Below are 12,863 nucleotides of genomic sequence, written 5' to 3'. Positions count from 1 at the left end.
TTGGAAGAAGTTGATTCCAGCCCTCATGGATGACTTTGAGGGGTTCAAGACTTCAGTGGAAGAAGTAACTGCAGAGGTGGTGGAAATAGCAAGAGAACTAGAATTAGAAGTGAAGCCTGAAGATGTGACTGAATTGCTGCAATCTCACGATAAAACTTTAACGGATGAGGAGTTGCTTCTTATGGATGAGCAGAGAAAGTGGTTTCTTGAGATGCAATCTGCTCCTGGTGAAGATGCTGCAAACATTGTGGAAATGACAACAAAGGACTTAGAATATTACATAAACTTAGCTGATAAAGCAGCGGCAGGGTTTGAGAGGATTGACTCCAATTTTGAAAGAAGTTCTATTGTGGGTAAAATGCTATCAAACAGCATCACGTGCTACAGAGAAATCCTTCGTGAAAGGATCAATCGATGCGGCAAACTTCATTGCTGTCTTATTTTAAGAAATTGCCACAGCCACCCCAACCTTCAGCAACCGCCACCTTGATCAGTCAGCAGCCATCAACATCGAGGCAAGACCCTCCATGAGCAAAAAGATTACGACTCGCTGAAGGCTCAGATGATGGTTAGCATTTTTTAGCAATAATGTATTTTTTAATTAAGGTATGCACATTGTTTTTTAGACATAATGCTATTGCGCACTTAATAGACTACAGTATAGTGTAAACATAACTTTTATATGCACTGGGAAACCAAAAAATTCATGTAACTCGCTTTATTGCGATATTCGCCTTATTGCGGTGGTCTGGAACYGAACCCGCAATATCTACGAGGTGTGCCTGTACTGTAGTATGCAACAATAACATGATAGTATTATATTATAGATCACTTAGGGATCTGGACCTGGTATCATGTTTTACCTCAGGCACAAAGCAGCACTGCATCATTATACACTAATCAATCGATATAAAGAAGAGTTCCCTTAGTCATTCCAAAGATTTTGTGGATGGAAGAAAATTGTAAACTGCAGAAAGACTTCCTCCCATAATCTGCATCTGAGCTAAAATCTAGACGAGTAGTAGCAGGAAAGAAATAAGTAAAACAGGGCATGTGGAACACATAGAATAATGACAATATCATTTTACAGTTCAATAGGAACATATACACACAGAGCTAAATGTTTAGGGGAAGTTTTTAATTTTTGGTGTCTGTGTCATAGCAATTTTTGGAAATTGAAATCCTCTAATTCACCTGTTTTTTCTGTCTGATACTTCTCACACATTATTTTTTCACATACTATCTCCTTTTTTTTCTAAACATGTTGGTAATTACATGTAAAAACACATGATATTTACAGTTTACTACTATGATGAAATTTAAAAAAATTATCCCACTTAAATTGTGAAGGACACCTACATGAAGTGTAAGGTATATATATGGAACCTGTTTACAGTTTCCTGTTTGATTATTTTTCAGAGACCCTCCTGCATTATACCCCTGTGCTTAACATGTGGACAGGGTCTTGATTCGCACTCAACAGGTGAGCAGCTGCACAGTCTCGCTTCTATAGCAAATTATTATATGGAACAATCTACAATAAATCAATCAGGTTTATTATTAGGAGGCCTGAAGTGTAAAATGAAATTTCATATAAGTTAAAATATCTCTCCACTTTCTTGAACTGCATGATGATTTCCAGAAGGCTGAGCACTATAGCAAGTAGAAGAGAGGTTATGCAGTCACTGTGGAAAAGAAACAGCTGGACTGTTCCCTGTATTCCCTAGATGGTATTTCTCTAGTTGGCTAGCTATTCTTGATCCCACCTGCAACTCCCTGTATAATATTGCTGCTTTGTACTGTAGGAACTGTTGTCTCAAAACTAGCACAGAGGCTCCATTTGAGAAGTAGCTTCATTAAAAAAGACACCCTGGCAGGAAAAGTAGGAAGGAGATACTTTGCTCAGAAGAGTTTGGCCTCAAGAGAGATAGGGAAATATTGGCAAGAGAAATACTGATAGGAGATGGATATAAGGTATAAGGAGGGCAGTTGATGCCACTGTGATAGAAAAGAGATGCGGGAGCCCAGTACATCAAGAAATACACAGTCACCAATTTCTAGAATTACAAAAGTTAATATAAATGGACAAATATATAACAGAACAGGACGTAAAATGTCCTAAGCAATGTATCTGCTCTATTTTGAATTGAAATATGTCCTAGTACAGACTTAACGTAACCCTCAGGCCAAAGACTCTTTCAAATAGAATTTCTGGTAGATAAAGCAACATTTGCCTACAGCACCTGTCAGGTATCCACTGAGAATTGAATCATGCGCTTTCTAAGTACATATCGTTGTGTACTATTGTCAAGCTCTAGTGGTGACCTGATGCTGAACATTGCAGCACATGTATATTCTATACGATTTGTCCAGGAAAAGCAGGAAGAAGATATTTTGCTCAGAAAAACTTGGCCATGAGAAAGGGACAGGGAAATATTAGGAAGAGGTACTGATAAGAGAGAGGTTTAACATATGTGGGGGGGGGCTATACTTTCATACTTATTAGATCCTCAGTTTTCTCAAGTTGTTGTAGTGTCATTTTATTCTCTCCTAACTAAATGTTGAGTTCTGCTTAACAACTTTTATGTATTCTGATATTTGTCTGCCTCTGGGGAAGAATTTGGATTTTTCAGAAGAAGATAATGTCCCTATAAATTAGGGCCATCCAGTCTACATTTGAGACCTGCAAAGAAGAAAAGCTCTCCATAGTACCCCTGGGAACATACTGAAACATCTGTGTTAAGATGGTGATGCAAGAAACTTCAAAATTTATTGTATTTTGATTGTATGTTACAAAGCTATCCTATCACAAAGCAGGCTTTCCTGACAATATTACAGAATATACCAATGATATCTAATACTCCAACTAAAGAGGGCCATATTGTTTCTTATGTAGGCCTCCCAGGACCATACAGTACGGTCTTTCCCCCTTCAACTAACTAAATGTCTAGCATATGCAGTACAGCTGATCTGCAAGCATACAGGAGATCTGATTATTTTAAAAAAGACAAATATATTACACATGGCAAGGTCAAATGTGCCCATGCATAGTAGAGCTATTGCTACCCAGAAACACTGGGCTTACTGGGTATGCACTAGATAGCACCTGTATATATGCCATCCAGTAAATTTGCTGCTGCTTCTGAGGGCTGCTTGGGAATTAGCTGCTTCTACCCATTTTCAGATGTAGGCAGAGAACAGACCAGATTAATTGTTCTGGCAGTAACAGCCCACTGCTGGCTGTCATTTTTCCTGGTGGCCCTCAACTAAAGACATGATGACTGTATTAAAGAAATGCCAGTATGACAGGGAAGTGGCAGTGYAACTTCCCAAAAAGACAGTAGCCCAGATGGGTTGCTGCCTGCGCAGGACAACTGATCTGCCACAAATCCTCCTCCTCCTCTCCGTGCTGAATGAGGGYGATGGAAGAAGGCATTAGTCTAAGCAAATAGCATCATGATCTGGAAATAGATATTGGGCATCTTAGAGGTATATTAACATTTTATTCTTTTGCATTGTATCTCTCAGACATTCAGTTCCTAAAATACTTTAAGACCCTATTCTACAAATGAAAAAATAATTKGAAGTTTTACTCTTAGGAATTATGTTAGGCTTCCTCAGCGTGCTAGCTGCAAAGCCAAACCCTAATTCAGAAGGAGCAGGCAACCCTTCCACACAGCATCTATGGCACAGGAATTCTACCTTTTCATAGCACCACCTGGACTGAACAATGTTGTTCCTCCTCTGCCCTATGCCTTTCTTTCAGTATCTGCCAATTTCTCAGAGCGAGGCCACAACCTCTGTCTCTGGTGGTTTAATATGTCCTCTCCTGCCATAATCAGGCAGTGTTTTCCTGTTAGATATACTGTAAGTGGTCAAAGCTGCCAGCTGCAGTACAGCCAGCCTCTTTTGGCAGCCAAAATTCATCTTGGTTTCCATGTGTTCCTTCCCACCACCATTCAGGGCATTTTTTGGCACAGAAAAGCCAACAGGTGTACTTCATTGTTAAAAGGACATGAGGCATCAGTGCTTTGAAGATGTCAGTGAGATGGGTCTCCCAGCTGCAAATGATGCCACTCACCTTATTATGCAAAGTGTCTAAATAAAGCTATTATTGCTTGGCATCTATGTCCAGTGAAATGGTCCAACCGATTAACAAGCACAGTATCAACTGAAAATGGACATGACTGAAGGCAGCCAAGACTCCTTGAATACTCATCAAGTTTTTTTTTTAATTGAAGTCAGGCTTCTAAGCCAAAGCATCCAGCTGTCTATCTGTCTGTCTGAAGTTTATGCATGTAGTGGAAGGCACAATAATAGTCCCCCACCTATTTTCATTATTTTCTATGATATAGAAAATAGAAAATTTGCAAAAAGGTTAGAAGATTTATAAGGCAAGAAAACAGGTATCATAAATACATACCTGTCTATATAAATGAACTATAAAATCAAGGAAAAGAATGTAGCTATGATGTTTCAGATTAACAGAATGGTAAGAAGAGGAACCAGAAATGTTGTGGGGACTCATTCATGAGAGGTAGATGTAAAGAGCTTTTGGACAACACTATCTGATACTTTCCTTTTCCCTCTATGTAGGATATCCATCTTAGCTGTGATCATGAGCGATAAGGATTTCAGTGGTCTTGTCCAGCACCAAATTTGTGCATATCCTAAAACAACTTCTTTGCAATCCAATGGAGTTTCAGAATTAGAGGAGTCAAGTATTGAGAGACATGCCTACAAGGATTAAACAAGTTTAGAAATGCATCCTTTTCACATTTTGCCTAAGTGATACCACTTCTGTTTAGTTTTCAGATTTCAAATGCAGAAAATTATTTTCAAAACATGTAAATGGAACATCCTCTAGAATAGAATCTACTCAAAGACATCTCCTAGAATATTTTGAAAAAAATCAAGAAAATAATTAAATAAAAAGACACTGAATAGAACTGAAACTGCTAAATTAGCAAGATTGATGAAAAGTGCGGTTTTGTATCCCAGTCTAAGCAAAACAAGCAGGAGGCTATGTCTGCCTTGATATATCAATGTAAGAATAATTTTGCTGAGGTTAGTCAGCTTAAAAACCTGGATTTCCATAGAAAATTTTGATGATTTTTCATAGATATTTGCTTTGCTCAGGAAGACTTGTTGTTATTCCCCTTTTACTCCCCCACCCAAGATATCAGAAACTACCTTGAGTAAAATTAGCTTCAAGAACAAAAATCAAGTTTAACAAAACTTCAAAAAAATTTTTTTTCATTTTGGGATACTTTGATTCCTTTTGATAAGAAAAAAACCCAACAACTAAACCCAACCAGTTTAACTAGAAACGTGGATATTACAATAGAATCCAAAAATATCTAAAAATTGTTTGAACAAGCACACTCTTTTGATTTGCTGACATAAACTTTTTTTGGAAAAGCAACTTTGTAATAAATATTTCTTTTTAACTGTACTTSCTTCAGTGATGTTATACGAAAAATAAAAGTATTTAAGAGAGACTTGACACTTCTGACCAAATGAACACACTGTTTTATCTTCTGTGTTTTGGACAGGTGGAAGTTAGGTTCTCCTCCTCTTGCATAAGGATGAGAAGTATTCTGCTGTAAGTTTATAAGTGTTAATTCAAAAAATCTCCAGAAAATCCAACACTTCCAGAAAAACTTAGTTCTTCACTCTTCAGCAAAGTGACGTTATTTCTGAATGTTGAAACCAAACAACTACACAACTATAGACTGTTCTTTAAACATTCCATTTGAAATGCTTTCTCACCAAACACTAAATTTTCAGATTTTTTTTTCTTGAAGAACTAATACAGATGTTATTTCCAGGAAGAAGCAGCTTACAAAGAGTCAGCTAAGGAATACTGGTTTAAATTTACAGATAAATTGGGATTGAGGTCTCTTTTTATCATTGAAACTAGGAAAAATTTTCAAATAGATTATTCTCAGTTTATGGATAGCTGTTTGAGACAAGCTATGTGCAATATTGAATACAGACAAGACAAAACAGCTATAAAAGGAAGTAGTTTCATCCATACTCCAAATATTCCATCATGCATAAAGTCTTACCAAATACAACAAGAGGAAAAAACACTCTATTTCCATTAATCGGTTGACCATTTCCATCAAGAAGCTAGACACAGAATCTGAACTGTATTCTCACAATTAATAACTGTTGTTCTAGGGCCAGGCTGGTGTACTTCATGCAAACACTACCGTCAGAACATGGTTGTGCTGTGTTTGTGTTTAGAAGATATTTAATTGTATTCTAACAGCAATTAGGGACTGCAGGAAGAGGGACATTAATAATCCTCAATACTGTAAAGCCATGTTAAAGAAAAAGACAATTTAAAATTATGATAGGATTCAACTCAAAGAGTTATAAAGGAGCCGGTAAAACGACTAACATCCATATGTTAATGAGTGTTGATGTGGAGACAGCGTTTCCCTTGCGGCTACTGTTTGAGTTGGTATGGTATATCAAAGGCTTTCTTTTTCCAGAGCAACACAACACAAACAAGAACTTGCGCTCAGTCTTCCAGTCCTCACTAAAAAGCTCTGTAAAGCCATAGTACTTGGGGAAGGATGGAAAGGTCTTTGTGCTGAATTGCTCCTACTAAACATACACTGACTGAAAGCCAAAACTGAACTCTTTGTCTAAGTAAAAAGAACAAGAAGTAGCTAAAGTAACTGAAGAATAAAATCGCATCAGCTACAGAAAATGAGAAAATACCCCCAGTCTAGAAAACAAAAGGCCTTAGGGTGCTGTCCTTGGATGTCTAGTAGTTAGGGATTCAATGCTGTGTGATTTATTTGAGAATTAAGTAAATCTTCAGTCCTCTAAAACAGGTTCAATTACACATATTTGTTTTCCCCTTCTTCACTGCCTTGTCTGTCCCCAGGCACTGAGGAGATCATGGGCATCATTAGGAGTGGAGGAGATGACATCAATGAAATTATATTCCATTCTTACATCTGCCACTGATCTACTGTGGTATTTTGAAGAACATGCTTTATATCTCTGGTCTGTTGATTTCTCTTCTCATTATTTATCCATGCTGAGTGTCAGGAATGCCTGGTATCACTTTGTTCCATTCCTTTCTGAATACAATACGAATTCTGACAGGAAGGCACAGATGCATCTGAAATCAGCATGGGCTGATTTAACATCCTTTATTGATAAAATTAAAGCAGCTTCTTACCTTGATTTTATGACTAGGCCATTTGTAGTTGAAGGAAGAGGTATTCAGCTCTTGTCCAACTGCCCTGTTTTCTCCAAATAAAAGGGAACTGGCACTTGGCCTTCCTTGTGCACTTCCAGTTGGATCACACTGTGGTAGAAAATGAAAGGTAAACGCACTGCTGTACAGTGGTTTTAAATCTAAGAAACACCAAATGTAACAACACATTAACCATAACAATAATTGTATCTACTTATCAGTTCTCAAGACTTATCAAGACTTACCACTTCTCAAGACTTAAGACAAGTTTCAGTCTCTACATCTCTCTCTGTTATTGTATTTTTTCTTTTTTTTTTTCAAAATTAATTAACATTATTTCAATGCTATTGATTTCACTACATTAGTCACATAGGCTCTCAGAAAAGAGGATGAAAAAGAGAGACTGTCAGAACAAGCCACATGATCCATCACCTACAGTGGATCCAGCCCACCAGAACAGTTCTAACAATCTAGTGGATCCCAAATTAAGGGAAAGTTTTAGGTACATCAATTACAGTAGAAAACTTCAAAGCTCTGCAGCTGAATTGACTAGTGGAAGCCAATGTAAAAGTGAATTGAATTGTAAGAATTGAATTGGCCAATGGGAGAACTGAATTCAGTAAAACCAGTGTAAAAGAGCAGAATTGTATCTTCCAACAGCTATTTCACTGGAGATCCTAATAAAAATACTTGCTTGTCATCTGCATACTGAAAACATTTTTTCCCCTAATATTAAGGTGAATAGTTTCACCAGAGATACAGGTGATTTACTTTACTATTAAAATTAATTGTTTTACTATTGTAAACTCCAAATGATTTATATCATATGATCTCACAATTTGCATTATATACTGCTTTACAGATGTTAATGTGAATTTCTCTTTTTGGACCAATTCTCTAACCCTTGTGCCTGTTTGTACTGTTGAATCTGTGGGCTTCCCATAACAAAATGCAACTAAAATTACAATGCTAGCAGGAACTTCCTCCATAACACACCTTCAGAATGTTCCCATCATTTGATTGGCAGAAGAACGTAGCAATGAAATTCTCTGCTTGCATGTACATTCAGAAATGAGCCAGCAGAAGGTGTTCTGTGATCAGCCTGTCTCTATAAGGAAGGTTAAGCATCCAGTGACAGCAGACAGCAATAGTGACTACAGAGGCAATTGCCACAGCAGCACATCTTCTAATGGCTGTGCATAACACAAAGTAAATGTTTCACAGTTTGTCTAGGGCAGGAGAAAGTCCTAAAGCCAGCTTTTGGTGGAAGATACACTGCTTCTTCACGGAGGAAAACTTACCAACTTTAAGCAATCCAGAGGCCAAAACATTTATACGCTATTTCTAGTACAGTGTAAAAAGGCACTGCTTACCATTCATCATTGCCAGTGCTCAACTTTTCAATCCCCAGCTCCAGAAAGCTGACTGACAGAAGCACTGCAATATCAGATGCTTCCTACCAGTTCAGCTACCTACCTATTGGATGGCTCTGCAGTACTTTTCTGTACCCTTCCCTATCCTCTTGTGCCACTCAAAGGAAAACATGAAACTTTTGCCAAAAATATCATCTCCTCTGTTCTGTATTTTTTCTTTCTTTCTTTACCAGGGTTGCTAAACATTGCTTACTTCCATCTTCTTGACACACAGCTCCCTTTAAGCACTAACCTCTCTATGATAGATACTTTCCTCCTACCTGCTTCTCTCATTTCCTCTAATCACTGCTACCTGAATCTCCTTTCCCTGTCATCATAGGCCCACTCATGCTGCCTTTGCTGTTGTGCTTTGAAACTGAACACCGGATGCCCACTGATGATATCCAGTATATAGGTGCTGAGGCCTACTCTCTGGGCACAGCCTTCAGAGTTTACAATCAAGATCCCTACGGCTAGTTCTAGTCTCCCTTTCAGCTTCCGTACTGTCTTAAGCGTAAAGCTTTCCTTCCTGATGACTGTAGTTTATAGTTTCACCTTATGAGGATGTACCATACTTACAGAAAGTAAGTGGAGATTATAAATTCTTATTATTATACACATCTCATTAATGGAGAAAGTATCTAGACTTAAAACTCCCATAATAAAAAACAAGCAAAAACCTGGATGTAAAACCTTTCTCTCTGGGATCCTTCACACTCCATAAGGCCATGAAGTTTTGGACAATTCTTCCATCGTATTAAAGCCTTGCTGTTCTCCTGCTCAGCCTGCAGGCTCTCTCAGCATGCTTTCTCTCATTTTTTTCAGGACCAGCTTTTTCTCATTTGGTCAGACAGTTCCCCAGCTCAGAGAACATGCATTCTTTTAACATCTATTTTTTCACTAGGCAATTTCCATTGTTCTAATTTACAGGCAGACAACCTGAGAAAATCCTTTAGTTTAACCAGTCTATTTAGCATATTCAATGTTTTACTGAGAAAAAAATCATATCATATTATCACTTCTTAGATTACTCTTGTATCTATGCTCAGATAGAGTGTGTGATCTATGACATAGTCCCAGCCAGAAAGTGGCAGATTAAATACCGACTGAGGGATAGAGTGGTACATGAAATTCATAAAATAACTCTGGATTTATAAATTATACATATATTCCCCAAATCGTCACATCTCCCAATCTTATATCTCTGCTGTTTGCCAGCTTTTCTTCCACCAGTCACTGTCACATCATAGCTTCTCCTTTCTTTTTTATGTCCTGATTAACAGGACATCTCTATTCTCCCCTGAGCTCTCTTCCTCCCAGCAAGCTTGTTTTCCATATCCCTACAGAGGGGGTCCAAAAAAGCATTTGTGAGTCTGAAACTTTTCTGTTTTTTTCAAGATACATTATGTGATCTAATAAGAGATAACATTTTTTCCTATAAATGCATCTCTAAGAGTACAATTCAAATGCTTCAATATAGGTTCAGAAAAAAACCTATACAAAAAGAATTTATTCTTAGTTACTTTCAAAAATAAAATGTAAGCCTTTTTTCTGGAGGTAAAGGTATTCCATTAAGCTTTTGGGGAAGTCATCTGACTATTTGAATATTAATAAAGACCAAATATTTTGCAGTTGGAGAAAGTAACCAAAGACAGAGTGGTCAGATTCTCCTGGTAGTACTGATTGTTTAGTGATGTTCATGACACTTTGGAAAACCACTGTTGCCATATRTACTATATATACCCCATGCTCTATTCCGAAACCTAACCAGCATAGTAATTCATATAGAATATAGGCACACAGAACTAAACAGAAGTTGGCAGATGTATTTTTTTCACAATTTACCAAGATTTATGGCTCTAGTTTCATTGCTTAGCTTTCAATACTCAGAAATTACTTATAGCACAWGACAGGTTTTGCAGCATGGATCAAAAAAGAGTAAACAGCTGTACATCAATGACATGCAGATGTTTTTATTGTCTTATTTGCCAAGAARTACCAAATTTTGGTAAGAGGATGACATGTGATAGTATAAAATGGTTCATTAACACTTATGAACCTTCAATGCTTGAGTAGAACCAATATTCTCATTTCTATCCCACAGTCAAATCTGCTCTCTGAGTCTTCTGTTTTTCTCTGCAACAATTTTCCTGGAATTAAATGAGTGGAGAAGAGATCATAACATTCTGCGTCTATGTGTACCTCCTTCAGGTTTTCTTCTTACCCTGTTCCTGGTTTCACCATGCTGTTCAAATCAAGGGAAGTTGCAAATAGGCCCCTAGGGCTTTCCTCTCCAGCGACTTCTCATATATTTCCAGCCTGCATAACTGCCACTCTGTTTTCCAGAATGTATGCTTATCTTTTCTGATGTGTATATTATGCACACTAGAGACTTCCAGCAGGTATATTAGTATCACCTTATCTGATGTTTAACAGGTTTGATGGAGTAAGTGGCCTCTTGAAAATGGAACTACAGGCACACCTCGTAGATATTGCGGGTTCGGTTCCAGACCACCGCAATAAGGCGAATATCGCAATAAAGCGAGTTACATGAATTTTTTGGTTTCCCAGTGCATATAAAAGTTATGTTTACACTATACTGTAGTCTATTAAGTGCGCAATAGCATTATGTCTAAAAAACAATGTGCATACCTTAATTAAAAAATACATTATTGCTAAAAAATGCTAACCATCATCTGAGCCTTCAGCGAGTCGTAATCTTTTTGCTCATGGAGGGTCTTGCCTCGATGTTGATGGCTGCTGACTGATCAAGGTGGCGGTTGCTGAAGGTTGGGGTGGCTGTGGCAATTTCTTAAAATAAGACAGCAATGAAGTTTGCCGCATCGATTGATCCTTTCACGAAGGATTTCTCTGTAGCACGTGATGCTGTTTGATAGCATTTTACCCACAATAGAACTTCTTTCAAAATTGGAGTCAATCCTCTCAAACCCTGCCGCTGCTTTATCAGCTAAGTTTATGTAATATTCTAAGTCCTTTGTTGTCATTTCCACAATGTTTGCAGCATCTTCACCAGGAGCAGATTGCATCTCAAGAAACCACTTTCTCTGCTCATCCATAAGAAGCAACTCCTCATCCGTTAAAGTTTTATCGTGAGATTGCAGCAATTCAGTCACATCTTCAGGCTTCACTTCTAATTCTAGTTCTCTTGCTATTTCCACCACCTCTGCAGTTACTTCTTCCACTGAAGTCTTGAACCCCTCAAAGTCATCCATGAGGGCTGGAATCAACTTCTTCCAAACTCTTGTGAATGTTGATATTTTGACCTCCTCCCATGAATCACAAATGTTCTTAATGGCATCTAGAATGGTGAATCCTTTCCAGAAGGTTTTCAATTTACTTTGCCCAGATCCATCAGAGGAATCACTATCTATGGCAGCTACAGCCTTACGAAATGTATTTCTTCAATAATAAGACTTGAAAGTCAAAATGACTCCTTGATCCATGGGCTGCAGAATGGATGTTGTGTTAGCAGGCATGAAATTCACATTCATCTTGTTGTACATCTCCATCAGAGCTCTTGGGTGACCAGGTGCATTGTCAATGAGCAGTAACATTTTGAAAGGAATCTTTTTTTCTGAGCAGTAGGTCTCAACAGTGGGCTTAAAATATTCAGTAAACCATGTTGTAAACAGATGTGCTGTCATCCAGGCTTTGTTGTTCCATTTATAGAGCACTGGCAGAGTAGATTTAGCATAATTCTTAAGGGCCCTAGGATTTTCAGCATGGTAAATGAGCATTGGCTTCAACTGAAAGTCACCAGCTGCATTAGCCCCTAACAAGAGAGTCAGCCTGTCCTTTGAAGCTTTGAAGCCAGGCATTGACTTCTCCTCTCTAGCTATGAAAGTCCTAGATGGCATCTTCTTCCAATGTAAGGCTGTTTCATCTGCATTGAAAATCTGTTGTTTAGTGTAGCCACCTTCATCAATTATCTTAGCTAGATCTGGATAACTTGCTGCAGCTTCTGCATCAGCACCTGCTGCTTCACCTTGCACTTTTATGCTATGGAGATGGCTTCTTTCCTTAAACCTCACGAACCAACCTCTGCTAGCTTCAAACTTTTCTTCTGCAGCTTCCTCACCTCTCTCAGCCTTCACAGAATTGAAGAGAGTTAGGGCCTTGCTCTGGATTAGGCTTTGGCTTAAGGAAATGTTGTGGCTGGTTTGATCTTCTACCCAGACCACTAAAACTTTCTGCATATCAGCAGCAAT

The sequence above is a fragment of the Apteryx rowi genome, unplaced genomic scaffold (assembly GCF_003343035.1).
Source record: "Apteryx rowi isolate R43461 unplaced genomic scaffold, aptRow1 scaffold_59, whole genome shotgun sequence".
Classification (NCBI taxonomy): domain Eukaryota; kingdom Metazoa; phylum Chordata; class Aves; order Apterygiformes; family Apterygidae; genus Apteryx; species Apteryx rowi.
The sequence above is the reverse complement of the archived record's forward strand: the minus strand, read 5'-3'. Positions refer to the sequence as shown.